The sequence below is a fragment of the Gordionus sp. m RMFG-2023 genome, chromosome 3 (assembly GCF_954871325.1).
Source record: "Gordionus sp. m RMFG-2023 chromosome 3, tfGorSpeb1-WG-v2, whole genome shotgun sequence".
Classification (NCBI taxonomy): domain Eukaryota; kingdom Metazoa; phylum Nematomorpha; class Gordioida; order Chordodea; family Parachordodidae; genus Gordionus; species Gordionus sp. m RMFG-2023.
The window spans coordinates 861636-875975 of NC_088777.1; positions in this window are offsets into that span (position 1 = coordinate 861636).

The window sequence follows — 14340 nt, forward strand, 5'->3', positions numbered from 1 at the left end:
AATATTTAAGTGACATTCCGTGGAACGATTAATGCCATTTTTAAAACATTGGCATCTCCTTATTGTCGCAACTTAGCAATTGTGCAAATTGATTTACAATTACAATAAGAAGACCTGATGTAATTGTTATGGAGATGGTTTTATTGGGAATAGTTAAATTGTTAAATTTTCTTGGTATGTGAAGGTTCATGGGGGAATCAATTTTTTCCCAAATTGGTTCCAGCCCAATAGTATCTCTTCCTCCCATTACAGATAATTCTGGCTTCAATCATTTCTTGGGGCCATAGATAGTTCTATCATCTTTATCTACTGGGATCAGTACGTGAGATGCTAAAGGGATAATTATATTTTTGCAAACATTGTCTCACTTACATTCCATCTATTTAAATAGGCAAAAAAACGAAGGCAGTCTAGGTAAAATATTTTCTATGCTATTGCTTATTGAGTTTGTGTGGTATTTTTTATCTTGCCACTGGTATTGGTGTTGCCTATTTTATATTTCGTTCACTCCGAAAGAAATATATTTAATATTGTTAAAATGATTAGCAGGAATTCCCCCCCTCCCGATTTTATTTAGTGAGCAATCACTTATAACCCTCAGGTGGTTCATTAGTATACTATTACGGTTATAAAGCAGAATATAGAGTATCTGCGCAAGTAGGATTAGAAACTCTGATGAAATCTGGTTTAAAATTCTAGAATACAGGGAGCGCAGTTGACCAATCATGTTTTTTTTGTCTCCAGCATGTATCCGCTTATTCTTGACTCTAAAGTTCCGATTTGCTCGCTCTCAATTAAACCATTGGTTTCCTGGTGCAAATACCATTGAAAAAATATTCCTTTAACAAGGATTCAACCATTTTATTTATACAAATGCAATTAATAAATATATAGACTTTTTGACTCTTCATTTTTTTTAACCAGATTTCAGCGCAGTTTCTGATCCGACTTGCACAAATACTGTATATCTTGCTTCATAATCATAATCAAGAATATTAATGAACCTCCTGAGGTTATGAGTGATTGCTCATAAAATAAAGAGACCGGGGGGGGGGGTGAATTCTTATCAATCATTTTAGGATTAAATATATTTGTTTCGGAGTGAACGAAATATAGAATAGGCAACACCGATACTTAATGGCAAGATAAAAATACCACAAAACTCAATGGGCAATAGCGTAGAAAATATTTTAACTAGACTTGCCTTCGTTTATTGCCTATTTAAATAGATAGGAAAATAAGTGAGAACAATGTATATGAAAATAAAATTATCCATCATGGATCTCACGTACTGATCTCAATAAATAAAAATGATAGATCACAAGTCTACGCCCCCAAAAAATAATTGAAGCCAAAATTGTCCAAATGAGAGGTGAAACGTGCTACTTTTTTTTTGAAGCGACGTACAGCACTAATTGAGCATTATCTTTAGGGGAGCGATAAAAAAAAATCGTCACGTGATCTGAGTGATTTTCAGCTAGCGTAAACCGGTCCGATTATGATTTTTTAGACAAGGTGTTATTATGTGAGCCCCGTCAATTTTGCTGACAGACAGCCGAAAGGTTTGGACGTCTTATTGGCTAAAATTCTTGAGGCTTACATATTTATTATCTTAGATATCTTAATCGAGCCGGTTTTAAAACCGACCCTTCTCAGACCGGTTTTTAAAATACCCGACTCGGTCCGGTTTTAAAATCGACCCGAATCGGGCCAATTAACCACATTAATTTTTTGGGAGAGTATTGAAAAAAATCTTTACAAAGATTATTTAATTTTTTTGACAAAGAAATTTTTAGGTAAAATTCGATTAGAAAAAAAAAATCTTCAGTAAGGAAGTATTCGTACCAACTATGAGGAACATGATTGGCACGTATTTTTTTTTGATTGGCATGATTATATAAAAAGTTTTCAAATATAGATATATAATAGAATAATGAGAAATGTCTTACGAACCGGCTTCGACTAAATGTTCCATGGTGGGAAACCTTTTCTTGACGGGACTACTGATGGCTCTGTACACTAACACGGCGCTGAGATTTAAATACCTAATGATGGTGCGTCTGAGCATTCGACCGTGTTCATCGTTACCTATTATCATAGAACTCACGCCGAGTGCCATACTGCAATATAAAAAAATAATAGCCTCAGTTTGTAGAATATTAGAAAGAAAGAAAGAAAGAAAGAAATGTAAGTTCAATTCGATATATTATCCATCAATATAAAAAAATAAATATGATAAGCGTGGAAATAAAGAAAAATTCAAATTTAATAGTGCGCAGGCGCAAAAATTTAGCGTTTTTTCAAAAAACGCAAATTAATACATTTTAAATGCGTTTCGTTTAAATTAGACAGCTTTTTTTGTTTTTATTTCTGATTTACATTTAGACGTTCAGAGTTCACGTTAATTTAAATCTATGATCACAAATTACTCGACAATTATAAATTTGTCGAAATTAGCGTAGATAAACGGCTCGAACAGCTGACTCAGAATTTTTAGGCAAAGAAGTATTGCCTAAAAGCCTCGAGATTTCGTTAATATAATTTCTAAGAACCTTCGTTCCTTCTACGAGCAAATTCTTAGAGGCCTTGCGTTAATATTTCTCCGGATAAAACATTGAATACTAGTCGAAATATCTCACAGATAAAATTAAGTCTTTATGCTTTATTCGAATCAATTTTTCCGAATCACTTTTTTTTTTGGAATATTTATAATAACACTTATATATATATATTTTTTTTAGCAAGTTTTACAAAAAAAGTGAGACATTTAATTTATTCGACTTTTCCTATTTGTTGTAGTGTTTGTTCGAATGGCTCGACTCGAGCCGGTTTTTTAAAAATGGCGAAATCAATATTCGAGCCGGTTTTTTAAAAATGGCGAAATCAATATTTTAGCCCGGATAAATATAGACCAAGAAGCTCTGTAGATTTCGCCAATAGATTTCCATTTGTGCCATTCTATGATCAAAATTTTCGGGCCTTTCGCGTAATAATTTTATCTGATAAAATATCGAGTCAGGCCGCAATTCGAAAGCGGAGACGGGATCCGTTTTTTTAACATCCGTTCCGTTAAAAGTCAACCTGATTAAGAATGATATATGGTGGAAATGTTTTAACTTCAAAATTTGCCGGTTGCGTTTTTTAACGCGGGAGGTATCGGAAGGCGCACTTTAAATATATATCATTTTTAATGAGATTGACTTTTGACGGAACGGATGTAAAAAAAAACAGTCTCCATTTTGAATGCAGCCCTTGGCCGTTTTTTAAAAACATGTTAATTCCTTATGCTTAAATATTTTTTTTTTCTTCATCAATTTAATTTTAATCTAATATTTTGTGTAGCATTTATTTAAAACAATTCTCAAATATATAACAACTAGTAATTATTACTTTAAAAATATTATTTCGAAGGAAGGAAGGAAGGAAGGAAGGGAAGAGAAGAGAAGAGAAGAGAAGAGAAGAGAAGAGAAGAGAAGAGAAGAGAAGAGAAGAGAAGAGAAGAGAAAATAAAAAATTAAAAAATATTTAAAATAATAAAATACACTTTTTTCTCTCTATTTTTCAAAGCCTGTTTTTAAAATTTTAAGAGGGAAAACATAACTTTTTTTTTATCGAAGCTGAAGAAAAACTACCAAAGAGTTGTGATAAGTAGTGTTGTCAAGACGGCTACCTCAATGCTTAATTCATGAAGATATGCGAGCCATAAAGATATGGCCCCTAAGATGACAACAAAGGTTTGAACGATCTCTTAGCGAAATCACGAGGCTTAGGCAAATATTTTTCTGGCCAGTACATTGAGTTAGGTACGCATTCGTAGCGAAATCCGACCCGATCCGACACGCGATTTCAAATTTTAAAAATCGAACAGCTGTTAAATCGTCACTTCGAATGCGCGGATAGCCGTTTTTCAAAATCGGCTCAAACGGAGCCGTTTAACAACACTCTTAGATAAGATGATCAAATTTGTTCCTTCGATTATCACCAACAAAAAAATGTTATTTTTTAAGAATTTCTTAGTTAGTTTCGATATATAACGAAAAAAATGTTATGGCTGCGAATTATAGATCCGCAAAAGTAGGCCCTGCCCGTACCCGACCCGTACCCGTACCTGACCCGTACCCGACCCGCATCCGACCCGACACGCACCCGGCACGACACGGCTTCGAGCCGGGCGGCCTTAGAAATTTTTTTGAAATATATCTTAAATTTATCAATTTTTATGTTGAATTATTTTACGTAAAATAAAAATGTGTGATTTTATTTATAGAAAGTGGACGTTGTCGTATTTGTAAATACGCGAACGTTTTATATTTTTTTTTTTACGCGAATGGCCAATCAACCAATTAAAATAAGGTTTGATTGGATAGAAAGAGATTAGATGTAATATATTATATGTGGATTATTATTATATTTTTAAATTAATTTTTTTTTTTTATAAAAAATTACGGATTTTGATCATTGTTTAAAATAAAATTAATTTTTTTTTTATATAATATAAATTTATTTTTTTTTTGAGAAACGAAATTTTCTTTTGAATAAAATTTTTGGATTTATATTGTAGTTTTATTTGTTTTTGGATTTGATAATTTCATATAATTCTTGACGATTCGTTTTTTCTAGAAAGTTTGATTAAGTTTCTAGGATTTGGTTGGGGTAGATTTTAGATAGGTTTTAGTTTGTGTTTGTAGTTTTTTTTTTAGACGCCAAATAACATGTATCTTTATTTTGAGTTATTGTAAAAATTAATCTTTCTTTCTCTTTCTTTTCTTTCTTTTTCTTTCTTTCTTTCTTTCTTTCTTTCTTTCTTTCTTTCTTTCTTTCTTTCTTTCTTTCTTTCTTTCTTTCTTTCTTTCTCTTCTCTCTTCTTTCTTTCTTTCTTTCTTTCTTTCTTTCTTTCTTCTCTTCTCTCTTCTTCTCTCTTCATCTAAGGCAAAACGAATATATAATTTTATCAAAGTTCAAAAGTTCAGAGCGAAATTGTCCCAAATTGATAAAGGTAGGTACTCCAAACATGATAGAATACATTTCCCCCGTAAAATAATTTTTTTTTTAAAAAAAAATAAATAATGGTTTTAAAAGTTGAATAGCACGTTGGCGGGAAAAAACACATTGACGTTAGGTTATTAGGGTTAGGGTTGGGTTAGGGTTAGGGCTAGGATTTATATAGACACATAAGGATCCAACAAATGTCGCCTCATTTATACTTTATATCAACAGGAAATATATTGTTACAATCTATTCGACATTTATAACTGCAAGTTAGAGAAAAAAAATATATATATATGTCATATTTTTTTATAATGAATATAAACTAACGTATCTGGCCATGGTATGCTTAGAAATTGCTCCCACCACCTAGTAACCACGGTGGAGACGAAAAACCCCAGAACGAAAGACAACGGGATAAGATTAATAAATGCGTCACAATACAAGACTACCCTTTCAAATATCCTGGATAAAAAAAAAATGAAAGTTGTGAAAAAATTTAAAATATTATAGCTTAGAAAAGAAGGAAAGAAAAGAAAAGAAAAGAAAAGGAAAGGAAAGGAAAGGAAAGGAAAGGAAAGGAAAGGAAAGGAAAGGAAAGGAAAGGAAAGAAGAAAATAAGCTTACAATTTTTCTGTTTCGTTCAACGCGAAACGGTAAACGAAATTACACGTGTAGAATAACACGACGAATATCAGTAATTCTTTCCACACCAATTTGTATATACTGCCCTTTGTATATAATAAAAAGTAAGAATAATTTAAATAAATATATATAGGCCTATATTCATAGATTTTAAGCTCCCAGTGGATGTGTGTTTCAGATTTCCTACTGTTCTAAAAGAATGTGATTTATTAACAGCAAGATCCAAAGGGAGTTTAGCCAATTTTATTGTTTATATTGACAATTAATTCGGAGATACAAGTCGCTTAAGCTAAAAAAAAACATTTTTTCCCATTATTTTGATTTTTTTTTTTTAAAAAAAAAATACATTTTAAAATAAAAATTAAAAGCTAAAACCAGCCAATAAAATAATTTTACTAGCTGAAAGCAAAATATGTTATTAAAATGTTTCTAAAAAATAAAATTCAAACATTTTTTGAGACTATTTTTCTAATATAAAAAACTATACATCTTGACAAAAAAAAGAAAATTTTCTTCTAACAGAATCTTGACTCGTTTAGGGCTTAATCCCTAAGCATCCAGATTTGGCTAACAGATGTCCAAACCTTCGTGCCATCTAAGAGTAAGAATCTTAAGGCTAGAGCAAATATTTTGGAGGGCCCGTTTCTAAGATTCTAGCCAAGAAAATATCACGTGAGTCTTGACAATTTGCTGCTCGTAAGTGTTAGAAAAAAAGGTTTGAGCTTCTAATTTGCCAGATCTCGAGGTGCTCACAATAATATTTATTTTGGTCTAAGAATCTTGATCGGCCAGTTTATCAACCCCACTGATAGAAGCACTACCTCAGAAAAATAAGTTAAATAGAACGCCGTTGCTTTTTACTTTTATTATCACTGAACCAAAACCTCAAACTATCATCATGATCGGAATTAAAGATATCTGGCTATTTAGGAGGCTGAGGTTTCATGGATGATAACACTTACTATCTTAGCATTCCTAGAAAAACTTCCTGTCTAATTTTACATCTCTAGCTTCCTAAAGCTCATGCCAGGATCCGTACTATTAGCGAGATCCCTATTAAAATTAGGAGTATTCGGTTTAATTAGGCAGTTGACCCCTCAAGCACTGATGAAATCATCGAAAATTAGCTCAATCCCGGAAAGAAGATTAGCCCAAAGAAGGTTAATAAAAAAATTTAAACATTGATAGTTTGAAAAGGAGGGGAGTGGAATATATTAATCGTAGTTAATATTTGTTATAAAAAAATATTTGTCTAGGGAAAAATTGGATTTCCGTTATACGCGACCCTGCATGGATCTAAAATCTGGCGGGACTCAGAAAAAAACGTTTTCTTGAACACCGACGAATTTTAAATATTAATTTTAGAAAAAAAAATATATTTGGGATCATCTATCCCCTTCAGGAATTTAAAGTTTTTCCTATTCGTAAAAAAAAAATTCTTGGAATCCGATTGGTGGATAAATATTTTTGACATTTTATTTCCTTCAGATCGGGTCGAACATCAAAAAGTGAAATTCTCAAAAAAAAAATAAAAAAAATATTTAAGCTATTTTTGAATATGAAAAAAAAATACAGAAAAGTTAGCTCAGAAATATTCCTTCGGTGAAAAACCTACTCTAGTTGTGAAAGTATCGAGATATATAAATATTGTATCTGCATCTTATCTAAATTTATTTTTTTAATAAAAATTATCGAATAGATACATTAAATGAAATAAACGTGTCCAAACCAAAACATAACTCAGAAAATTTTATAAAATTTTAAAATTTACGAAAGTTTTGAAACTGTCATTTTTTTAAAAAAAAAGAAATATAATATATAATAAATTTTACCTTCCATATGGATAATAGTTTTAAGAAAGTAGTGAGGCCGGATTCAGAAACTCTACTGTTATAGGCAACTGTCATAATCACAGAAACCGAGAATCAATTTGTCACTCTTTTTACATGATTTTTAATTTTATTTTTTGTCAAATAAACCCCAAAAATAGTTATAAAAGTGATTTGTCAAATATTTTCTTTAAAACCCCAAAATAATATTTATAAGTGATTTGTCAAATATTTTGTCAATAAACCTTTTTTTAAAATTTCGATATTTTTTACAAATTTAAAGATAACATTTTTTGTCATGATTCAGCTAAAATAGAAAAAAACAATACTTTTTGGCTTACAAATTTATTTTTTTTTTTAAATTATTGATTATTTGAATCAATAAAGAAAATCAAAATAAATTATTAATATATTTTATTTTTTTTTTAAAAAAAATCAAATTAAAATTTGATATCTTCCACAATTTTTAGGTGTATATATATATATATATTTATTAAATATACAAAATTGTAACATGATAATCAATATTTAGATTAGATTAAAAGTAAATATTTAGTAATTTAAATTAAAAATACATATTATATATAATATAAAACACGTATTTATTATTTATTAATTTATATATATTATCAAAACGTGAATGGGGATACGACCTTAACCCGTATATTACAGTGATATATTAATGATTACAATATTGAGTTGAAGATAGATTTTTGAAATTTATTTTATCTTATATTATTATATCATCAATAGTTTTTTTATATTTATATTTATAAATTTAAATTTGATATGTTTATAAAAACAATATCGCTTGAGTATTTAATAATTAAGGAATTTTCCATTTATTCATTCATTGTACATTTATATTATTTTTAATTTCCATTTTTAATCTTTTTTTTTTATTCTATTTATTACGCATTTTTTTTTTTCAAATATTTTTCGAACTAATTCTTAATTTATCCATATCATTCTGATTTGACTGAATTACCTAGTGGGATGATTCTTTATGTCTCGAAAATTTCCTTGTTAATTGTCGAAAATATTTAAAAAAAATATCGTCTTTATAATAGAAATTTTTTGTTTTAAGTTTCAATGTGCAGAAGGTGGTTCAATTTTCTATAAGCTAAAATAATAGGTATTCTACGATCAGTAATCATTACTATAAATAACAATAACGTTTTTTTCTGTAACGGATCTTTGAGAAGCAATGCTTTGCTAAAACTCTAACGCCCAATTAGTGGATTTTTTTAAATTTAAAAGAAGAAAGAACCTCACCTTTTCCTAAATTGTAATTTCTTTTGCAATATATGGGACTTATGGAGTAGCGAGGATTATTCATAAAGGAAGTGGAAAGGGGGGGGGGTAAAGTGAGGTGGGGGGGGGGGGTGTTAAAAATTTTTTTAGGGGCTTGCCTGGGTCCCTCCTATAAAAATATTATATATTATCGATTATTTTTGAGTGGTTATCTTATATATCATCTCAGTTAAAGTTGAATGAACAATCGGAAGTATATACTAATCCTAAAATATGCCAATGTTTTGTGCTTTATCAGTGTCTGACTTTCAACCAGTATAGTTAAGCCAGCATAAATGAAAAAAAAAACAAGTGGCAATAAAAAGCGACTGAAAGCATCATTCTGAAAATTTTATCAATGCTGCTCAATTGCATATTAATTTGATCCGTTTAAGCAGAGAGTAGGCAAAAAAAATTGGCATTTATGATAGAATGGAAAATATAAAACAGAACTGATTTACGTGGCATACGCGATTATATGGTGCCTGATTCCTCAATCAAATGTAGAACCTAAAAACAAAATAAAGCTCTTTGAGTGTGAAGCTAGCCAGTATCCTAAAATATTAAGATACTTTTTTTGTATCTTAAATGATAAGATGCTTTTTTGTATCGTTTTAAGCTTGAAGCTAGAGCCAAGTTTTTTGAAAAATCTGAAACTTATAATAAACCATAAAGTGGAGCTTTATCAGATCACTTCAAAGTTAAAAGGGAAGACAATTATTGGTAAAAAAAAAATAAATAATTGTCAAAAATTAGCATCGCGTCAGAACGGAGAATAGGGAAGTTAAATGTAACTGGTTTTTTAAGATTTAGTCCACCTTAAGAATGCGTATATAAATGGCGGAAAAGTTTGGCCCTTCTTTTAACTAAATCTAGAGGGCAGCATCATTTATTTTTGGCTAAAATCAATCAAGTGTTTTCGACACAACACTACTCATAATACGTCAGTAATGGGCGAATATTAAATATTGATGACGTCACGGTAAAATACTTTTTAATTAATCGAATAGTTGCAATTTAACGAAGGGAAGGTTTACTTAGAGATTTGAGAGGAAAACAGATGTAATCGTATCTAAGTAATTTGAGGTGGTACATTACGTCACCATATTACGTCACCCCACTTAAGAAGTCATATTTTTTGTGACATTCTTTTGACTTTATTTTTCCACTTTAGACTTTGCCCCGATTCTAAAATCGGTAATATGATCACATACGAGGTTATTCCTATTTCATTTCTATAGTACCAAGAACGCCGCTGCTTTTACTTTTATTGTTCCTGAACTTAGACCTCATTGAGACCCCTCGGAATTTCTAAGCACATCACTCATTTTTTTTTCAGGGCAAAAATCTAGCTCTGTTTTTTTTTAATCTCTCACTGCAACTCTAGGCATGCCACCTTTACATATCCTCAAGTAGAAGAGTATTTTCAATACCCCTTACTCGATTAATGATTCCTGTTTTGGAAGAATCTAATTTTTGTAGCGATAGAATTCCAGGAGTTCGATATCATTACTGGATCCATATTGCTAATAAATTTAATAATTGAAAAATATCCAATATTTATTTATTATTACATAAAAAAAATAATGATTAGTTAATCATTAAATTTTGTCTCCAATTAATGCAATTTAACTACTTACCTTTAGTTTGTCATCCCATTTATTGAAATTCAATTGATTTAAAAAAAAAAGAGTTGTACATTCCTTACCCCGAGGTGTACCGAAGCTTTAGGCTGGAATGAGCGTTAGAAATTCTCTGAAACTCTAGCTGAACCTTTACCTCATTTGCTAAAAGAAGCGAACGCATCCTATATAATATTTCTGAACAGAAATGAATTCTATCATATTTGGAATACCTAGAGAAGAGAAGAGAAGAGAAGAGAAGAGAAGAGAAGAGAAGAGAAGAGAAGAGAAGAAGAAGAGAGAGAGAAGAGAAGAGAAGAGCTCTAAAAATTTCAGACAATTTCGCCATGAACCTACAAATTACAAATTACTCAAAGGTTAACAGCAAAATTATCTAAGATTCGTAAGACAGGGTATTCTAAACATGTTGGAATACATTTCCGGTACAAAAAAAACGGGCTAAAAAATGATTTAAAGTTGATAAAAATAACACTTTTGCCGGGAAAAAAAAACATGGCCGCTACCATATAAATTGTAATTTAAACTTCACATTTGTTGACTTATTTTTAAAATCATTTTTAATAAACGTGTATATAATTCAAGTATTTTAAATTTTTGCTTGATTATTGTTATATGTATATCTCTCCGAAATCAATTGAAATACGTCCATAAATGTCAATTATGTATCGACAGATACAACAATTATTACTTAAATTTAGAAGATTAAGAGCAGCAGTATATCTGTTTTTTTTACGATAAAATAATTTTTATTTTTAATCTACAGTTACGTATTTTATTTACAGTGGTTGAGTAAGGCTAAATATTAGTGTTGTTAAACGGCTATAATGGTTAACTCAATACTTTGGCCAAAAAAAGATTGCCTAAACCTCAAAATTTTCACCAATTATATTCCTAGACCTTTTTGCCTTCTACCAACAAAAACTTCAGGATGGCTTAATATTTTTCTGGATAAAATGTTGAGCTAGTCTTTATCGGCTCAAACACTACTATATATATATACATTATACGATTTTCAATTAACTAAATATTGTGTACTTTTTTGGGAACACATATTACTTATATACTTTCATTTTTTTTTTAAAAAACTTTGATATAACATTTCCTCAAATTAAGATTAAGTTCGCGATTTTTGCGTCTTTTTATTTACTGTGGCTAAGATAAAGATTTCAGCTCAAAATAATATCATGCAAGCTTGGAGATTTTGTTCATAAATGGAAAAGGTTTTGCACCTCTATTTGCCCAAATCTTACATATCATATCTGGGCCATTCCACGTCAAATCAATCACGATTCGGCCGACCCTTTTTAAAATTGTTAAAAATTTCTGGAATTATTTAGATAAGTAAATGAGTGAGAAAGCCGTTTATTTTAGCTCGCTAGCACACCTCGTTCTCGAGATATAGCAGCTCAAAGGTACAAAAATGAGCCACTTTGGAATCTGTAAAATTTTAAAAATGCTAATATCTCAAAAATTATTTATAGTAAAAAAAATTATAATATATCATTTTGTAGGTAAAGAAATTCTCTATTGGGCTAACAAAGAATAATAAATATTGGTGCCATTATAAGCTTTTAACATCCGATTTACCTAAATTGCTTAACCTGTATTTTTAAGCAAAATGGTTAGTTTGTTTTCAAATTTTTTTTATTGCTTTTTATTTAGACACCTTTGCTAAATATATATACAATATCAAAACCTTGGCGACGCTACCGACTCCAAAAATTGATAAACAAATAAATGGCGCTTTATGAAATTACGGATTATGGTTAAAATTTTGCTGCTAACTTATCAATAACCAGATATTTTCACTTTTTATACTAAAAATTTTGATTTTCTATTAAATATACTAATTAACTGAGGAGCAGACTGGGCATATGCCCATTGGACACTTAATAATGTAACAAATTTCCAATAATAAATATCTTTCATATAATTTTTTTAATTTTTAAGGTATCTACAATTACATCGAATTTTTCATCATTTGATCAAGATAATGGTATAATTTTTGTCATTAATACTTTTTTTTCTTCGAACATTTCTTAAGCCTTTTCCCATAATGAGAGATTCCCCATTTGATTGTAGGGATATATTAATGTTATCAATAGCCTCTTGGTTAATTATATGAAGGGGAGAATCAATATCTACAATGTCATTTGAAGTATAAGGAATGTTTGCTAATATTTATCACAATGAAGAGCATATTAACATATCTAAATTGAATGGTAAATTTTTTTGGGTCATCCAGGGTAGAATTTTTCTTAGATTCTCCTCTGTAGATTAAATGGGTTGCAACATTTTAATATTTGGTACGTTCATCTGTGATATAGAATAAAATTTTAATTGATCCACCTAGAATACATGTTTTCACACTTTCCAAATCCACATTGTTATTGACGATAAAATTAATCTGAACGGATAGGTTAAAATTATTTCGCAGAAAGAGAGATTGTTTTAAACAATTTATTTTGTAAAATATAATCAAATATATGCATAATAAAATATTCGTTTTTACTGCAGCTGTTATATATTATCGAGTTAATAATTCGCTCGCTATACTAGCAAAGTAGAGATCTAAAAAATGTAAAACATTTTAAGTATAGTGAGAGAGGGGGGGAACTGGAAAATTTTATCACAATTCTTATAAACGTATCAATATTTTCATTTTCCTTAAGATTAATATTTTTCAACCATTAGCGCCATCTATATTTTTGGTAAAAATGTATATTTCGGAAAAGTCGATAGCGTCGCCAAAGTTTTGACATTGTATATATATTTATAAAAGGTGTCTAAATAAAAATCAAAAATTCGAAAACAAACTCTATTTTGCTTAAAAATACAGGTAAAGCAATTTAGGTAAACCGGATGTAAAAGCCTATAATGGCGCCAATATTTATTATTCTTTGTTAGCCCATTAGAGAATTTCTTTACCTACAAAGATATATTATAATTTTTTTTTACTATAAATAGTTTTTGAGATATAAGCATATTAAAAATTTTACAGATACCAAAGTGGCTCTTTTTTGTATTTTTGAGCCCCCATATCTCGAGAACCAGGTGTGCTAGCGAGCTAAAATAAAGGGCTTTCTCATTCTTTTACCTATCTAAATAATTCCAAAAATTTTTAACAAGGTGAGCCGAAAGAGCCTTTTTTGATCGATTTGACATGAAATGACCCATTTGCTAAAAATCTTAATACACAAATCGGGGTCGTTGTAGTACCATTTGCAGGGCCCGGATTTTATATATTCAAGCCCGTCCTAGATTCTATATTTTCAGGCCCGGCTCGGATTTTTTTTAAAAAAAATAATTTTATTAACTTTTAATTTTTATAGATAATAACGGTGATTTAAAATATTTGGTTTTTAAATATACGTTTTTAGGCCCAGCCCGGGGTATATTTAAAAAAAATTAAAATACGACCCAGCCTACAGGTATATATGTTTTAAAAATCATAAAAAAAAACCATTATTTTAATAATATAAGCAGCTGCTTCAAAACCATTTGGCTCCTTCAAACAAAAACCTTTATATATATAACGGTTCGGACCCCCTGATAATAAGAAGCAGTAACGATTCAATACCTAGAGTATTATAGTATACAAAGAATTGAGTTTTGTGGTACTTTTATAAAAAATAATAAATACGCGTAACGCATCCCATTTTTTAAATCGATGGTTGTCTTTCTTACTAATTTCGTCGATTCAAAAATTTTAATCTCATTTATAGTAAAGGCGTCACGTTCAAGCGGTGCGTTATCTACAAAATCAAGCCAATAGGTATAGTTTATGATGATAACGCTATGCTATGACAACATTGGAAAAACATATATCGAGGCAGGTGTCGTTCAATGGCTCAATTTGAACTTAAAAAAGGCTAACTCAATATTTTAGCTAGGAAAATATTCCCTAAGCGCTGAGAGATGTTTAAAACTTTGTGCCATCTAAG